The sequence below is a fragment of the Heterodontus francisci genome, chromosome 3, assembly GCF_036365525.1.
Source record: "Heterodontus francisci isolate sHetFra1 chromosome 3, sHetFra1.hap1, whole genome shotgun sequence".
NCBI classification, from domain to species: Eukaryota; Metazoa; Chordata; class Chondrichthyes; order Heterodontiformes; family Heterodontidae; genus Heterodontus; species Heterodontus francisci.
This window is the reverse complement of record NC_090373.1, coordinates 20964661-20980601: the sequence shown is the minus strand read 5'-3', so window position 1 is coordinate 20980601 and position 15941 is coordinate 20964661. Positions and strand designations below refer to the sequence as shown.

The following is a 15941-nucleotide window of genomic DNA, read 5'->3' as shown; positions in this document are numbered from 1 at the left end:
CAACCTTCCCTATCTCTGTAACCTCCTCCAGCCCTACAACCCTCCCTATCTCTGTAACCTCCTCGAGCCCTACAACCCTCCCTATCTCTGTAACCTCCTCCAGCCCTAAAACCCTCCCTATCTCTGGAACTCCCTGCAGCTCTACAACCCTCCCTATCTCTGTTACACCTTCCAGCCCTACAACCCTCTCTATCTCCGTAACTCTCTGCAGCTCTACAACCCTCCCTATCTCTGTAACTCCTTGCAGCTCTACAACCCTCCCTCTCTCTGTAACCCCCTCCAGTCCTATAACCCTCCCTATCTCTGTAACTCCCTGCAGCTCTACAACCCTCCCTATCTCTGTAACCTCCTTCAGCCCTACAACCCTCCCTTTCTCTGTAACTCCCTGCAGCTCTACAACCCTCCCTATCTCTGCAACCCCCTCCAGCCCTAACAACCCTCCCTATCTCTGTAACTCCCTGCAGCTAGACATCCCCCCCTATCTCTGTAACCCCCTCCAGCCCTACAAACCTCCCTATCTCTGTAACTCCCTGCAACTCTACAACCCTCCCTATCTCTGTAACTCCCTCCAGCCCTACAACCCTCCCTATCTCTGTAACTCCCTCCAGCCCAACAACCCTCCCTATCTCTGTAATCTCCTCCAGCCCTACAACCCTCCCTATCTCTGCAACCTCCTCCAGTTCTATAACCCTCCCTATCTCTGGAACTCCCTGCAGCTCTACAACCCTCCCTATCTCTGTTACACCTTCCAGCCCTACAACCCTCTCTATCTCCGTAACTCTCTGCAGCTCTACAACCCTCCCTATCTCTGTAACTCCTTGCAGCTCTACAACCCTCCCTCTCTCTGTAACCCCCTCCAGTCCTATAACCCTCCCTATCTCTGTAACTCCCTGCAGCTCTACAACCCTCCCTATCTCTGTAACCTCCTTCAGCCCTACAACCCTCCCTTTCTCTGTAACTCCCTGCAGCTCTACAACCCTCCCTATCTCTGCAACCCCCTCCAGCCCTAACAACCCTCCCTATCTCTGTAACTCCCTGCAGCTAGACATCCCCCCCTATCTCTGTAACCCCCTCCAGCCCTACAAACCTCCCTATCTCTGTAACTCCCTGCAACTCTACAACCCTCCCTATCTCTGTAACTCCCTCCAGCCCTACAACCCTCCCTATCTCTGTAACTCCCTCCAGCCCAACAACCCTCCCTATCTCTGTAATCTCCTCCAGCCCTACAACCCTCCCTATCTCTGCAACCTCCTCCAGTTCTATAACCCTCCCTATCTCTGTAACTCCCTGCAGCTCTACAACCCTCCCTATCTCTGTAACCTCCTCCAGCCCTACAACACTCCCTCTCTCTGTAACCTCCTCCAGTCCTACAATCCTCCCTCTCTCTGAAACCGCCTCCAGCCCTACAATCCTCCATATCTCTGTAACCACCTCCAGCCCGACAACACTCCCACTCTCTGTAACCCCCTCCAACTCTACAACCCTCCCTATCTCTATATCTCCCTGCAGCCCTACAACACTCCCTCTCTCTGTAACCCCCTCCAGTCCTATAACCCTCCCTATCTCTGTAACTCCCTGCAGCTCTACAACCCTCCCTATCTCTGTAACCTCCCTGCAGCTCTACAACCCTCCCTATCTCTGCAACCCCCTCCAGCCCTAACAACCCTCCCTATCTCTGTAACTCCCTGCAGCTCTACAACCCTCCCTATCTCTGCAACCCCCTCCAGCCCTAACAACCCTCCCTATCTCTGTAACTCCCTGCAGCTAGACATCCCCCCCTATCTCTGCAACCTCCTCCAGCCCTAACAACCCTCCCTATCTCTGTAACTCCCTGCAGCTCTACAACCCTCCCTCTCTCTGTAACCTCCTCCAGCCCTACAACCCTCCCTATCTCTGTAACCCGTCCAGGTCTACAACCCTCCTTCACTCTGTAATCTCCTCCAGCCCTACACCCTCCCTATCTCTGTAACCTCCTCCAGCCCTACAACCCTCCCTATCTCTGTAACCTCCTCCAGCCCTACAACCCTCCCTCTCTCTGTAACCCCCTCCAGCCCTACAACCCTCCCTCTCTCTGTAACCTCCTCCAGCCCTACAACCCTCCCTCTCTCTGTAACCCCCTCCAGCCCTACAACCCTCCCTATCTCTGTTACGTCCTCCAGCCCTACAACCCTCCCTCTCTCTGTAACCCCCTCCAGCCCTACAACCCTCCCTATCTCTGTTACGTCCTCCAGCCCTACAACCCTCCCTCTCTCTGTAACCCCCTCCAGCCCTACAACCCTCCCTATCTCTGTTACCTCCTCCAGCCCTACAACCCTCCCTCTCTCTGTAACCCCCTCCAGCCCTATAACCCTGTGAGATCTCTGAGCTCCTCCAACTCAGGTCTCCTGTGCACCCTCAATAGGGATGCTATTGTTTTGTAAGTCGTGCTAAATCCACTTCTTAATTTTAAACTATGATGCAGTGCTCCGAGTGGGAGGATCAACTGTGGTGACAGTAAAACAACAACAACAACTTGCATTTATATAGTGCCTTTAACATAGTAAAATGTCCAATGGTGCTTCACAGAAACATTACCAGACAAAATTTGACTGTGAAGCACATAAGAAGATATTAAGAAAGGTGGTCAAAAACTTGGTCAAAAAGGGAGGTTTGATGGAACATTTTACAGGATGACAGAGAGGTTGAGAGGCGGTCCACAGGTATCTCCGCTGTGGGTAAATCCTGCTATTGCTGTTCTTTTCTAAATGATTGGCAATTCAGCCAAGACAGAATCCTGTAAGTATTTGTCCAAGATGGCAATTGGTAGATGTTAGCTGTGGCTCATTGGGCAGCACTCTTTCTTCTGAGCTAGACAGTTGTGGTGTCATGTCCCATTCCAGAGACTTGAGCAAATAATTTAGGCTGATATCCCTAGTGCAGTGCTGAGGGTTGCTACACTGTCAAAGGTGTTGTCTTTCAGATGATGCCCCATTTGCCCTGTCATGTGGATATAATAGACCCCATGGCACTATTTCAAAGAAGCTCAGAGAAGGTCTCCTTGTGTTCTGGCCAATATTTACCCCTAAACCAATGTCAATGCAACGTGCTATCTGGTCATTATCACATTGCAGTTTGCAGGATCACGCTGTGTGCAAGTTGGCTGCTGTGTTTTCCTACTTTACAACAATGACTACAATTCAAAAATGTACTTCATTGGCTGTAAAGTGTTTTGGGATGTCTTGAATAATGTGGTGTAAAAATGTAAGTTTTTTTCAATCGCTACGGTGTGAGAATGCAGTTTTGTACTTGGTCTCGGTCACCTCCTCTGAGATCTCTGCCGTCTTCTAATTCTAACCTCTTACACATCCCCAACTTTAATTGTTCCACCATTGCCGGTCGTTCCTTCAGTTGCCTGGCCTCTAAGCTCTGGCATTCACTCCCTAAACCTCTCTCTGCTCCTTAAAACCTACCTCTTTGACTAAGCTTTTGGCCACTGTCCTTATGTCATCGGTCTCAAGTGCTAAGTCTCCTTAGAAGCATGTTGGGATATTTTATTATGTTAAAGGTGCTATATAAATGTAAGTTGCTGTTGGTGCCTTTCTGCTTTGAAGTTGCCTGTCACTCTATGTAGTTCCATATTAGAGGAAATCCCTCCACAGCACTGTAGTGAAGTCAGAAGTGCTCTGTTATTCAGTTTTGAATAGATGCTGCGGGATATTCATGGTGAACAATAAGGTAGAACCTAATACTTTCTCCTCAATCAACTTATCTCAGCAGGCAAGCCCAATCTCTCGCCTAGGCCATGCGGACATATTGTGGGCTCATAGCCTTCTGAAACCTGTCACCTTTCTCTGCTGCTACCTGCTCCCCTCTCCTAGGTGCTTTACCTCATGCCCATTTCTCAAGCTCTCTAGTTGCTTGCTCTGAGGCACCAGTAGCCAGACTGGTGCTGGATGCAGGAAGAGTACTTGACGGAGTCTGCTGTCCTGTAGGTGAGACTGTGGTGCTGCTCTGTCCTGGGACATCATCCTGGCAAGAACCTACAGGACGACAAAATGAAAATCAATTACAAAGCATTGCCTTCAAAGAGAGGTAAAGACATGTCATTTTGAAAAACATACAGTTGCTTAGTCATTGCAGTCCCAATGTAGAAACAAAGAACTTGGATTTATATAGCGCCTTTCCTTACCTCAGGGCATCCTAAAGTGCATCACAGCGAATAAAGTATTTTTTGAAATGTCACTGTAGTAATGTCGGAAACGCAGCAGACAACTTGTGCACAGCAAGATCCCACAAACAACAATGTGATAATGACCAGATAATCTAGTTTAGTGATGTTGATTGAGGAATAAATATTGGCCAAGACACCAGGGAGAACTCTCCTGCTCTGCTTCAAAATAGTGGCCATTAGATCTTTTACATCCATCTGAGACTGGGCCTCGATTTATCATCTCATCTAAAAGACAGTGCCTCCAACAGGGCAGTGCTCTCTCAGTACTGCACTGGAGCAGGAATACAAACAGTATGGGATAGAAGTCCTGTAAAGGTGGCATCACACCTCCAAACTTGTCCTCTTCAATGCCTTCTACAGTTCCTTGGGAAACAGCAGAAGGGCCATTGTCATCTTGCATGTCAGCTGTGGCTCAGTGGGTCGCACTCTCTTCTGAGGCAGAAGTTTGTGGGTTGAATGCCCCCTTCAGGACTTGAGTAAATAAGTGAAGGCTGACATTCGGCAGTACTGAGGGAGTGTTGGATGTGCTGTCTTTCAGATGAGATGTTAAACTGAGCCCCTGTTTGCCCTTGCAGGTGGATGTAAAAGATCCCATGGCACTATTTCAAAGAAGAGCAGGGGAGTTCTCCCCAGTTTCCTGGCCAATAATTATGACTCAACCAACATCACAAAAACACATTTGCTGGTCATCATCAGATCGGTGTTTGTGGGAGCTTGCTGTGTGCAAATTGGCTGCTGCATTTCCTACGTTACCATACTGTAAAAGTATGTCAATAGCTGTAAAGAGCTTTGGGATGTACTGCAGTCATGAAAGGTGCTACATGAATGCACGTCTTTTGTTTTCTTTTTTCTCATGTAGGTCTTAATGGTAGTCAGGCCCCCACCATCAGTTGGGAATGTCTCCCACTGCTTTCGGGCACCCTTGGTCTGTGGCTATAACATTTGACAAATAGTAGAGGAACTCATCCAAGTAGGTCCTCCACCTCAACAAGTGGCAAGATGTGGTCTTAGTGAAGCAAGTACTGAGTTGGAGCAAGGATTAAGCGGAAGATTTTTGGGACACCGCAGGCATTTTGCACTGCGCTGTGGAAAAGGAAGTGGCTTGTCCTCTTCCTGTATTGTTGACAGCAAGCGTTGGGGTGGGGTGGGGGGGGGGGGGGGAACTTCAAATTCGGTGATTTGCATCTTCCATGGAGACGCAGCACTTCTGAAAATCTCATCTGCATCTTCCTCCTGGTTGCTGGCCCTGCTGCACGTGGACTTGCTCTGCCCTTGCCTTCCACATAGCCTGAGCTGCTGCCTTTGCAAAGAGATGCTCTTCTTCCCCCGATACTCAAAAAAGAGCTCATTCTACCTTTCTGAATCTCCTACAGGTGAACCTCCGTGAAAGCAGCAATATCGCCTGCTCCTTCCATTCATGTCTCTGGTGTTGAAATGAAGTTTTAAATGGCAAAAAAATATATACATGACCTCCCTTTAAGGGTAAGCATCCTCCCTTTAAATGCTGTCTCTACTTTGCAACTGGCATCCAGCCTGTTTGAAGGCCTGAATCTGCGCCCAGTCCTAGGCAGGGAGCCTAGGAAAATTAGGTGGCGACTTGTGAGTCGCATATTTCATGGTAGCCCACACATTTCTTCAAACAGGGGTGTAATGAGATTGTATAGGCGAGTTATACCTCCCCGACTATCCCACTACTAGGTAACACTCTCACATCCAAGTTGCAAGATTATGGATTCAAGCTGCAATCCAGAGAGTTGAGCACACAATCCAGGCTGGCACTTCAGTGCAGAGAATGCTACACCATCCTTCAGAGGACATATTGAACTGAGACCCTGTCTGCCCTCTCAGGTGGATGTAAAGGATCTCACGAGTACTATTTTGAAGAAGAGCACTGGAGTTTTACCTTGGTGTCCAGGGCCAATATTTATCCTTTAACAAGCATCACTAAATAATAAACATATTATCTGGTCACTTATCTCATTGTTGCTTGTCGGCACTTGCTGAACATTAATTGACTGACATGTTCAGAAGTACTTAATTGGCTGTAAAGTATTTTGGGATGTCCCGAAGTTGTGAAAGGCACTACATGCCCTTAAAAATAAAATGAAATAAATGGAAGTGACACAGCAGTAAGAGAAACAGAAGTGAAGTTGGAGACATTGCAAGACAAGCAGAAGTAAAAGTGAGACAAATGAAGGAGAACGAAAGGGAATAACAAAGACTAAGAGGAAGAGAAGACGAGAAAAATGAGAGTAGAAGTGAAAGGGAGAGATCTTTTTTCAGGACCCTCAGAAAGAACATTTCAAGAGATTATAAGAAAGTATTTTGGGTGGAAGGGGGAACTGATCTGAACTAAGTTGAAAAAGAGACCTGTCCAAAAAAGTTGTCAACCATTGATATAATGAGGGATTGCCGAGATGTGTGTGTGTGTAAGCGTCTGTCTCTGATGAGCAAACTTTATTTATTTATTTCAGGCAGAATGGGAGCAGGAGGGGAGCTGACAATCTGAACCAGAACTTAAGCTGAGAACTTACATGGTTTAGTTTTTGATTTAATTGCACTCAAGCAGCAGTTTGAGATGGATAGAGGGTTGCAATAAGTTCGGGATGGAGTGGGCAGCGAGCACACAGTATAACAGGAGCTTGTAATGAAGCGAGAGAGGAAATATTACAGAAGATGCTTGGAGCTGCTGTCAGGGCTGAACAGGATAACATTTAAGTCACTATGAGAAAAGAAAGAAAGAATTGCATTGACATAGCGCCTTTCACAACCTCAGTGCTTTACAGTCAGTGCAGTGCTTTTTGAAGTGTCGTCATTGCAGTAATGTCGGAAACGTGGCAGCCAAAGTGCGTGCAAGAAGGTCCCACAAACAGTAATGAGATAATGATTAAATAATTTGTTTTAGTGATGTTGGTTAAACGATAAATATTGGCCCAGGACAACTGGAAGAACTCCCCTGCTCTTCTTTGAATCAAAAAGACAGGTGGGGCCTTGGGTTAATGTCTAATCTGGAAGATGGCAGCTATAATAGAGCACTGGGAGTGCCAGCCTAGAGCATGTGCTCAACTCTCTGGGATAAAACATGAACCCACGGCCTTCTGACACAGAGGGAGAACCCCTATTATATAAGGGTTCAGCGGCTATTCAAAAACTGCTCGATGATCGTCCTTGTAGTTTCTAATGTCATTTGAAATCTGATGCACTGTAACATGCTCCTAATATTTATTATCCTGTTTTATCATATTCCTGTCAAAAGAAAATAACTGCATCAACTGAAAAAGAATTAAGCAAATGCTCTCAACAATTTAAGAGATGAATCTGCGATCTTCTGCTTCTAGCAGTAAGATAAACTCTTAGGCAATGAAGGCCATGGAATTGGGCCTACAGTATTGCGACCTTAAATCGGACCTGTGACACCTAAGAGACTTTCTCCTGGCTTGGAATGTGGAATCACAGACTCCAAAGCATTGGAAGCACACTTAGTATTATAACACATTCAAGTATGTATTTTGGGAGTACACCACTTTTATAAGTTTTGTCATTTTGTTTTTCGCACAGCTCCGTTACTTTGTTGTCAATCAATAATTAATGGCATACTCAAAGGTCTCCATATCATCAAATTTAATTGCTATACTGACAATGTAGCAAGCTGCATAACTTCTCTGAAGTTAAAAAGAGTGGCTGTGTTGCAGAAATATTCCCGTAATGCTGCTGTGGTACCTTACACAGCATCATTTGATGGATTGTGCCTGTCTTGATCTATGCACTCAGTGCAACACAGCCTCGGATTTCTATATTAAACAGCTTTGAAGTTATCTTGGAATCTCACCAACATCTGCTGCTCAGCAACACAGCCATGTTGTGCTAAATGTGCCGAGAGAAGCTCATGTTTTTTCTCTTCAGAATTCCCCAGTTAGCATTCGATATTCTTAATCAAGATTATGAAGAGCTGTAACATCTTTGCACATATTACAGACCTCAATTTGTAAGCAATCAGAATGAAGAGCGTAACATTCATTCAGCAATACAATGTGGTTGAAGTACTTTAAAGAAATTTTAATCAAAATCTTTCTCATTAGGGACAGTTTATAATCTCTTTCAAGCCAATGATGTATTACAAAAACCTACTCCACCATCACAATGATGTCTGGCAATGAGTTGCAAAGCTGCAATCAAGCTGATGAGTTCAGATGATGAAATATGGTACAAAATAAAAGGTTATGCAGTTTCCAAATGTCATCCGGACTAAAGGATTAGGTTACACATTCTTAAACTCCCTTCTTGGTATAGAATAACAGAATCTTACAGCACAGAAGAAGGCCATTCAGCCCATCATACCTGTGAAAGAGCTATCCAATTAGTCTCCCTCCCTCTGTCCTTTCCCCACAGCCCTGCAATGTCTTCCTCTTCTTGGTATCATTTATGAAATAAAGACTTTTTTTGTAGTAAATGAGAAATTATGAGGTAACCATTACAAGCTTGGGAGTAGGTTTTGACTCTGGGTGATAGTGCAAAAAGGCATTCAGCGAGTTGGTAGCCCACTTTACATCTTTACCCATTGTTGAAATCAATGGAAATAAAAGGCGGGAGACATGTAAAATGGGCAGCTCACTATCATCCATCGCTCTTATCACATAGAATTTACAGCACAGGAACAGGCCATTCACTCCAACTGGTTTATGCCAGTGTTTATGCATATCTCACCCTATAAGCATATCCTTCTGTTCTTTTCTCCGTCATGTGCTTATCTAGCTTCTATGCTATTCACCTCAAGTATCTATATACCGATCTAATATATATGTGTGTGTCTGTACCAGCCACATAAATACTGTGGCTACAAAAGCAGGTCACAGACTGGGAATTCTGTGGCGAGTAACTCAGCTCTTGACTCCCCAAAGCCTGTCCACTATCTACAAGGCACAAGTCAGGTGTGTGATGGAATACTCTCCATTTGCCCGGATGGGTGCAACTCCAACAATACTCAAGAGGTTTGACACCATCGAGGGCAAAGCATCCCGCTTGATTGGCACCCCATCCACAAACATTCACTCCCTTCACCACTGACGTACAGTGGCAGCAGTGTGTACCATCTACAAGATGCACTGCAGTAACTCACCAAGGCTCCTTTGACAGCACCTTCCAAACCCGCGACCTCTACCACCTAGAAGGACAAGAGTAGCAGATGCATGGGAACACCACCACCTGCAAGTTCCCCTCCAAGCCACACACCATCCTGACTTGGAACTATACTGCCGGTCCTTCACTGTCGCTGGGTCAAAATCCTGGAACTCCGTTCCTAACAGCACTATTGGTGCACCTACACCCCAAGGTTCAAGAAAGGCAACTCATCACCACCTTTTTAAGGGCAATTAGGGATGGACAATAAATGCTGGCTTTTTGGCTTGATGGCAGCATCCTGTTAGTGGCGAACACCATACATGTTGCTACTGCACAGTAGCAGCGTGAAACAGCTAGCTTCAACTGTTGCTCAAGTGTTTGTGATACATTACCCTTCCAGGGTAATTTGAGGTAGACTGGGCACTTTGCAGGGCCGAAAATGACAGCCTTAGTCCCGTTCATAAGTTTGCACGACATACAGTGAGAAATGATATGATCAGGTTAGGCACTGTCACACAGGATGTCTTTGATTCGCCCTATTTCAGCATCAAGCTTGCATGGTGAGCAAATGGCTCGGCTCTATTTACGAGGTTGCCGATGCATTGGCATTCTTGCAGATTGTCCTGATGAGTGCAAGACGAAAAGCTTCGACAACATGTCTCTATTTTCAGGAATAAAAAAAAAATAGCTGCACCAGGTAACCACTCTTTAATATATCAAGGAATACTTTTTACCGCAAGGGAACAAAAATAATCAATGAAGCTGGCTGATTGTGCTGGTTCATGAAGGATTATGTGATTTTGCAACAAGGCTTCAGTTGAAACTTGAGCTACAATTCCACTTTGGAAAACTAGCGCAACTTTGAGTGAGATTTGTGCCCATATTGTCGATTGCACCCAAAATGGAAACTCTAGCCCACTATATCTTCTTTATTCATTCATGGGTTATGGGTGTTTCTGGCATGGCCACCATTTATTGCTGTCACTAATTGTACATCTATCTATATATAGATATATGTCAATCTGTTATGTATCTATTCATCATATATGTCTACATGTTTCATATATCTAACATGTATGCAGGGATAGGCACCAACATGTTGCGCCATGGACATTTGACAAAATTATTGACTCAGCCACAGACATGGGGGCAATTAATCTGTATATAAAAAGTGTATAGCCATTCTAATGCCATCAAAACACAGACCGATTTAAAATGCAGTTCTCTCTATTTAGTGAGATACCTGGCATTGCTTTTGTTTGCACAAGTCGTCAATATCTGTCTGCACACTTGATGTAGCGATATGGAGAATCTGGATCGATGTCCATCTGTCAGGAGTGATCTTGATCTCTTTCTCTCCCCTCTCGCTCTCTCTCTCTCCCCCTCCCTTTCTGTGTCAATCCCTATCCCCTATCTGTGTCCATCTCTCTCCCCTCTCCCTCTCCCACTCTCTCTTTCTGTCCCCCCTCTCTTTCTCTGTCCCCTTCCCTCTCTCTCTATGTCCTCCCCCTTTCTCTCTGTCCCCCGCTTCCCACCCCCCCCCCCCCCCCCCCCGACTGTTACAGTGTGTGGGAACTGTTAGCACAGGAAGTGGTTGGTCATTTTTAAAAAAAATTGCAGCTGTCAGTTTCACAACTGACTGGTGCTTAGAGCAGATTCAGTGCTTCTGAACCTCGGATAAGTTTGTGGTTTTCGGCGGGCTTTTTAAAAAAAAAAATCGGAAGCCACCAGAAAACCCCAAACTTGTCCGAGGTTCAGAAGCACTGTCTCTGCTCTAAGCACCTGCCAGCTGCAATTTTTTTTTAAAAGGTGAACTGGACTGGAAGAAGAAGCCAATGGGAAATTTATCATCCCTGAAATTACCAGTCACGGACCTCAAAATGTTTTACCACGGACACGTTGCCAACCCCTAACAATACATAACATATGGTATATCTATCCATCTCCTTATCTTTCTATTTCATACCTGACAGCTGTCTTCCCCAGCCTCACAGTAATGAGATTGAGCAGTGTGCTCACATTACTGGTAAATACAGAATGCCCACTGTACCCCCCACTGCAGTGTAAAAGGGGCATTGGTAAATGCTAAAAGTGTTTGCCAAACATTTATACGGATGTTAACAAGACTGCCATCGGTCCATTGATTTGCTTTCAACTGGGGAGTGGCTGATAATACTGGAATCTAGGACAAATGTGCATGTAAATCACTTCTGACTACAGGCAACTCTCCTTCCCTGAAGGCCAAATTAAATACAGGATACTACATGTTGAAGTGTATAATATGATTTTGTATATTTCAAATGATGCTGACTGCACAATTTACAAGCAGCGTAGACCATTTATAAGGATCTAAGTGTCTCATTATACTTTTCCCATAACTGCATCTTGCTTTGCTGTTGTTTCTGGAATTTAATTTTTTCTCTTCTGAACAGTGTCGGAAAGGAATGAGTGATTTCCAATTAAAGGACAGAATGGCCCAGTTGACGACTTAATAGGGTTGCAAAATTCATGGAGAAATTTCATGAATTATTGTTCCTGGTAAAGACCATGCCAGAACATCACCTTGGGTTTGATGACCTCTGTGCTCAGATTCCAGACATATGCTCCCTGTGCCAAGAGTGCTAATTTGCTAAGATCTACCACTTCATCTTTCCTCCTAAATTTTCTGCCCAATGTGGTAATCAGACCCCCAGCAGGATTGCAATTCTGATGACAATCATCGTGATTGGAATATCATGATCTTCACATTATTGGCAATGGATGTTGATGAGACTTGGGAGAGGAACTCCCTGAAGTTTTCAGATGGTTGATTGAAGTTGACTAAAGTGAACAGAGCAAATTGTTCACTGTGGGGAAGGGTTCAATTTCAGTGACACTTATTGGGAGTTATGAGAGTAGTTAGGTGGAATTTTTTTCACGCTTCTTTTCTGTTTTATCAGGAAAGTTGAACGAAGGATGGTTTAAGTGGGTTCAGATATATGTATGGACATAGAAAGAATTATAACTCATTGAATGTGAGCATTTGCCACACAGAAAAAGGTCATTCAACTCACTGCTGCTCATTTTTCAACTGAGCTGTCTATTTTCCAATCTTATGTTACCTTGTATCCTTTTATATTTTTACTTTTCAAGTACTTAACCAACTTAAATGATGTTTCTGTAAGGAAATGGTTAATTCTTAATATCAAAGTTTACCTTTTGCCTGCTAAGTGGGTTTCTTTAGGAAATATCAGCTTAGTTCCAGTGAAATTAAGTTATCAGCCAGAGCCATTTAGCTGCTAAGCAGTCAGCTACAAGCTTTCTTTGTCCGAGCCACATAGACATCTCTATTGTCCTCCTAGGGATTAACTCCTCTAAGGACACATCTGTGCAAGGCAAGAGATAACTTGCCTGTAGGAGAGTCTTGGATCCCCGTAACTGCCTCAAGTTGAATGACTTGATTAGCATGTTCAGTCAAGGTGAAGGCTTGGCAGGTGATTCGTGTTAAAACTGGAGTCCAGCTAATCGGATGAGGTTAAGATGGAAACATGCAAATTTTCACATAGCCAGAGTAACAAAAAGGATAAAAAGAGGGGGAATAGAACAGGTACGCTCAAATTCAACAAGGCTTGGTTAACTGTTCTCCAACAGCTAGAGACCTATGAGGTGGTGAATTCTCTGGCAATTCGTTTTTACCGTAAGTGTCTTAAGTATATGCGCAATTATTATTAGTAATAGTTATCACTATGTATTAGTAATTATTGGTAATAATTGTTATCATTGTATGCTTAATTTCTCTGAAAGCCAATAACTGCCTTTAAATCCTATTACCTTGTGGAACAATTTATAAACTTATAGGTAAGAACATCCATTCCTTAACATTGACCTTCTTGCTATAACTGATATATAACATAAACTAATAAATATAATAGTTAATTCAATGAAGATAAGAAATTGGAGCTGGAGTAGTCCATTTGGCCCTTCGAGTCTGCTCTGCATTCAATAAGATCATGGGTAATCTTCTATTTCAACTCCACCTTCCCGCAGTATCCCAATATCCTTTAATTCCCTATCTATCGACCTCTGTCTTGAATATATTCAATGACTGAGCATCCATACCTCTCTGGGGTAGAGAATTTCAAAGATTCACAATGAAATAAACATAACTGATAAAATTAGTAAATATAATTGGTGGGAAGGTGGGGCTGATTATGCTAGAAAGGTACAGGTTTGTTGGTTGCAATGGCTTTTTGCAGTCTCTTAAAAGATCCTGGGGTGGACTTCGTCCTGATGGAATGAACCTGCAAATCATCCTGACTGATTTCTGTCTGTCTTGTTCACCACTGAAATTTACCAGTCAGGTCTGGGGGAAGACTGGGGAAGCACATGCCTGCCTGAAGCAAGTGAGAACTTCGTAAAGATATTTAAAGAAGAGCAAAATTCAGTCTGTAGGAGGTTGATGTGAATTTGTGCCATTTACAGTCCCTAACAGATTTGTCCTCCACAGGCTTTAGTTCAGCTCAAATGGGCTATTTTATAAAGGGCTAACAACATGTACAGTTGGAGCTCATTGACAGCTGTCCCAGCTGCTATTCAATCTTAAGACTCCTACACAAAATTCTAGATGACTTGTTGTATATCTGGGAGTTACTTTTAAATTGAGCCTGGCCTTATATCAATAACAAGAAATTACACCAACAGCCCCCGTCGGCTATCTAGGTAAGAAATCTCAAAATGCAAGAGGCCAACTCTACTCACTGCTCATCTGTCTCCTGACACATGCACAACATCCAGATACACCGGTTAAACAAAGGTGCAATGAAGCACATGATTCTGTGAGAGCTGTAATCATGCATACAATATTAAATCTTGAAGTATTAATTTCAACAATTCGACAGGTCTTGGGCTTCCTCCAATATAATCCTGCCAATTGTTACATATCATCACGGTTTGCTGCACAGCTTTGCTATGCAATGAAGATTACACATGGAGCTGCAAGACAGGAGGGTTTTCCTATAGCCTACAGGAGGAGGGTCATCAGGGAGAAAATACACACAGTACTGAGCATGCTGAGTAGGCTGATGGAGGTCCAACAATTGCCAGTGCCAGATACATCCAGCCAGATCTGAGTAATGAGTCCTTCACATAATAACTCCCTAGGCCACCCGTGCATTAAGAACCCTGCCAACCATTATCCCAGTCCCTGCAAATATGCACTGTCTACATTACAAGCAACATCTGCTTCCTCAAATGCCAAGCTGTCCATTCATCTCACTTCACATTCCAATCTATGACGCCATTACGGGAAGACCTTGGGACAATGCAAAAGGATTGCCACCTCATCTTGTTTCCTATGTTGACACCTTGCTGTTGTTTTTCACGCGTGTATTGTCTGCAGTGCTGTAAGGGGCAATTTAAACCCTGCTCATATAGTGGAAAATAAGTGGCTGGGCAGTTAGAATCGGCCGGGAGGTTAGAATCGGCCGGGAGACTCACCCGCCATGGTCACTCCCACAGTCTGCAATTTTAACCTGGACTTTTTGAGCGGAATCAGTGGGGTCCTTCTTTAATTATAGAACAGTACAGCACAGGAAGCTATTCAGCTCATCGAGACTGCGCTGGCTCTTTTGAAGAGCAATTCAGTTTGTCCCACTCTCTGGCACTTTCCCCATATCCGTGCAAATTTTTTTCTCCTTCAAGTATTTATCCAATTCCCTTTTGAAGGTATTAAATCTGTACCCACAATCCGATCAGACAGTGCATTCCAAATCCTAACAAGTCGTTGTGTAAAAATATTTTTTGACAAGGTCCTGCATGGCAGACTGGTTAAAAAAATAAAAACCCATGGGATCCAGGGGATTGTAGCAAGCTGGATACAAAATTGGCTCAGTGGCAGGAAACAAAGGGCAATTGTTGATGGGTGTTTATGTGCTCGGAGGGCTGTTTCCAGTCGGTTTCCGCAGGGCTCAGTACTGGGTCCCCTGCTTTTTGTGGCATATATTAACGATTTGGACATAAATGTGGGGGGCATGATCAAGAAGTTTGTGGACAACACAAAACTTGGCCGCGTGGTTGATAACGAGGAGGATAGCTGTAGATTGCAGGAGGATAACAATGGATTGGTCAGGTGGGCAGAAAAGTGGCAAATGGAATTTAACCCAAGGAAGGTCAGACTAGGCAAAGAAATACATAATAAATGGGAGAATACTGAAAGGTGTATAGGAAGTGAAGGACCTTGGAGCGAATGTCCACAGATCCCTGAAGGTAGCAGGACAGGTCGATATGGTGGTTAAGAAGGCAAAGCAAATCTTTTCCTTTACTTGAGGCATTGAATACAACAGCAGGGAGGTTATTCTGGAACTGTATAACTCATTGGTTGGGCCACAACTTGAGTACTGTGTGCCGTTCTGGTCACCTCATTACAGAAAGGATGTAATTGCACCAGAGAGGGTACAGAGGAGATTTATGAGGATGTTGCCAGTGCTGGAAAAATGCAGCTATCAGGAAATATTGGAGAGGCTGGGGTTGTTCTCCTTGGAACAGAGGAGGCTGAGGGGAGATCTGATTGAGATGTACAAAATTGTGAGGGGTCTGGATAGAGTTGATGGGAAGGGCCTATTTACCTTAGCAAAGA

At 44.3% G+C, this 15941-nt stretch overlaps 1 protein-coding gene across 1 annotated transcript in view; it reads right to left on the bottom strand.

Moving 5' to 3' along the window:
- The window catches only part of khdrbs2 (KH domain containing, RNA binding, signal transduction associated 2), a 902011-nt gene that overhangs the window by 17759 nt on the left and 868311 nt on the right, over positions 1–15941 (bottom strand). Inside the window, exon 12 of the transcript XR_010970474.1 lies at positions 3867–4019. The gene's annotated coding sequence lies outside the window, so the exon portion shown is untranslated. The remainder of the gene's footprint in view (positions 1–3866; positions 4020–15941) is intronic.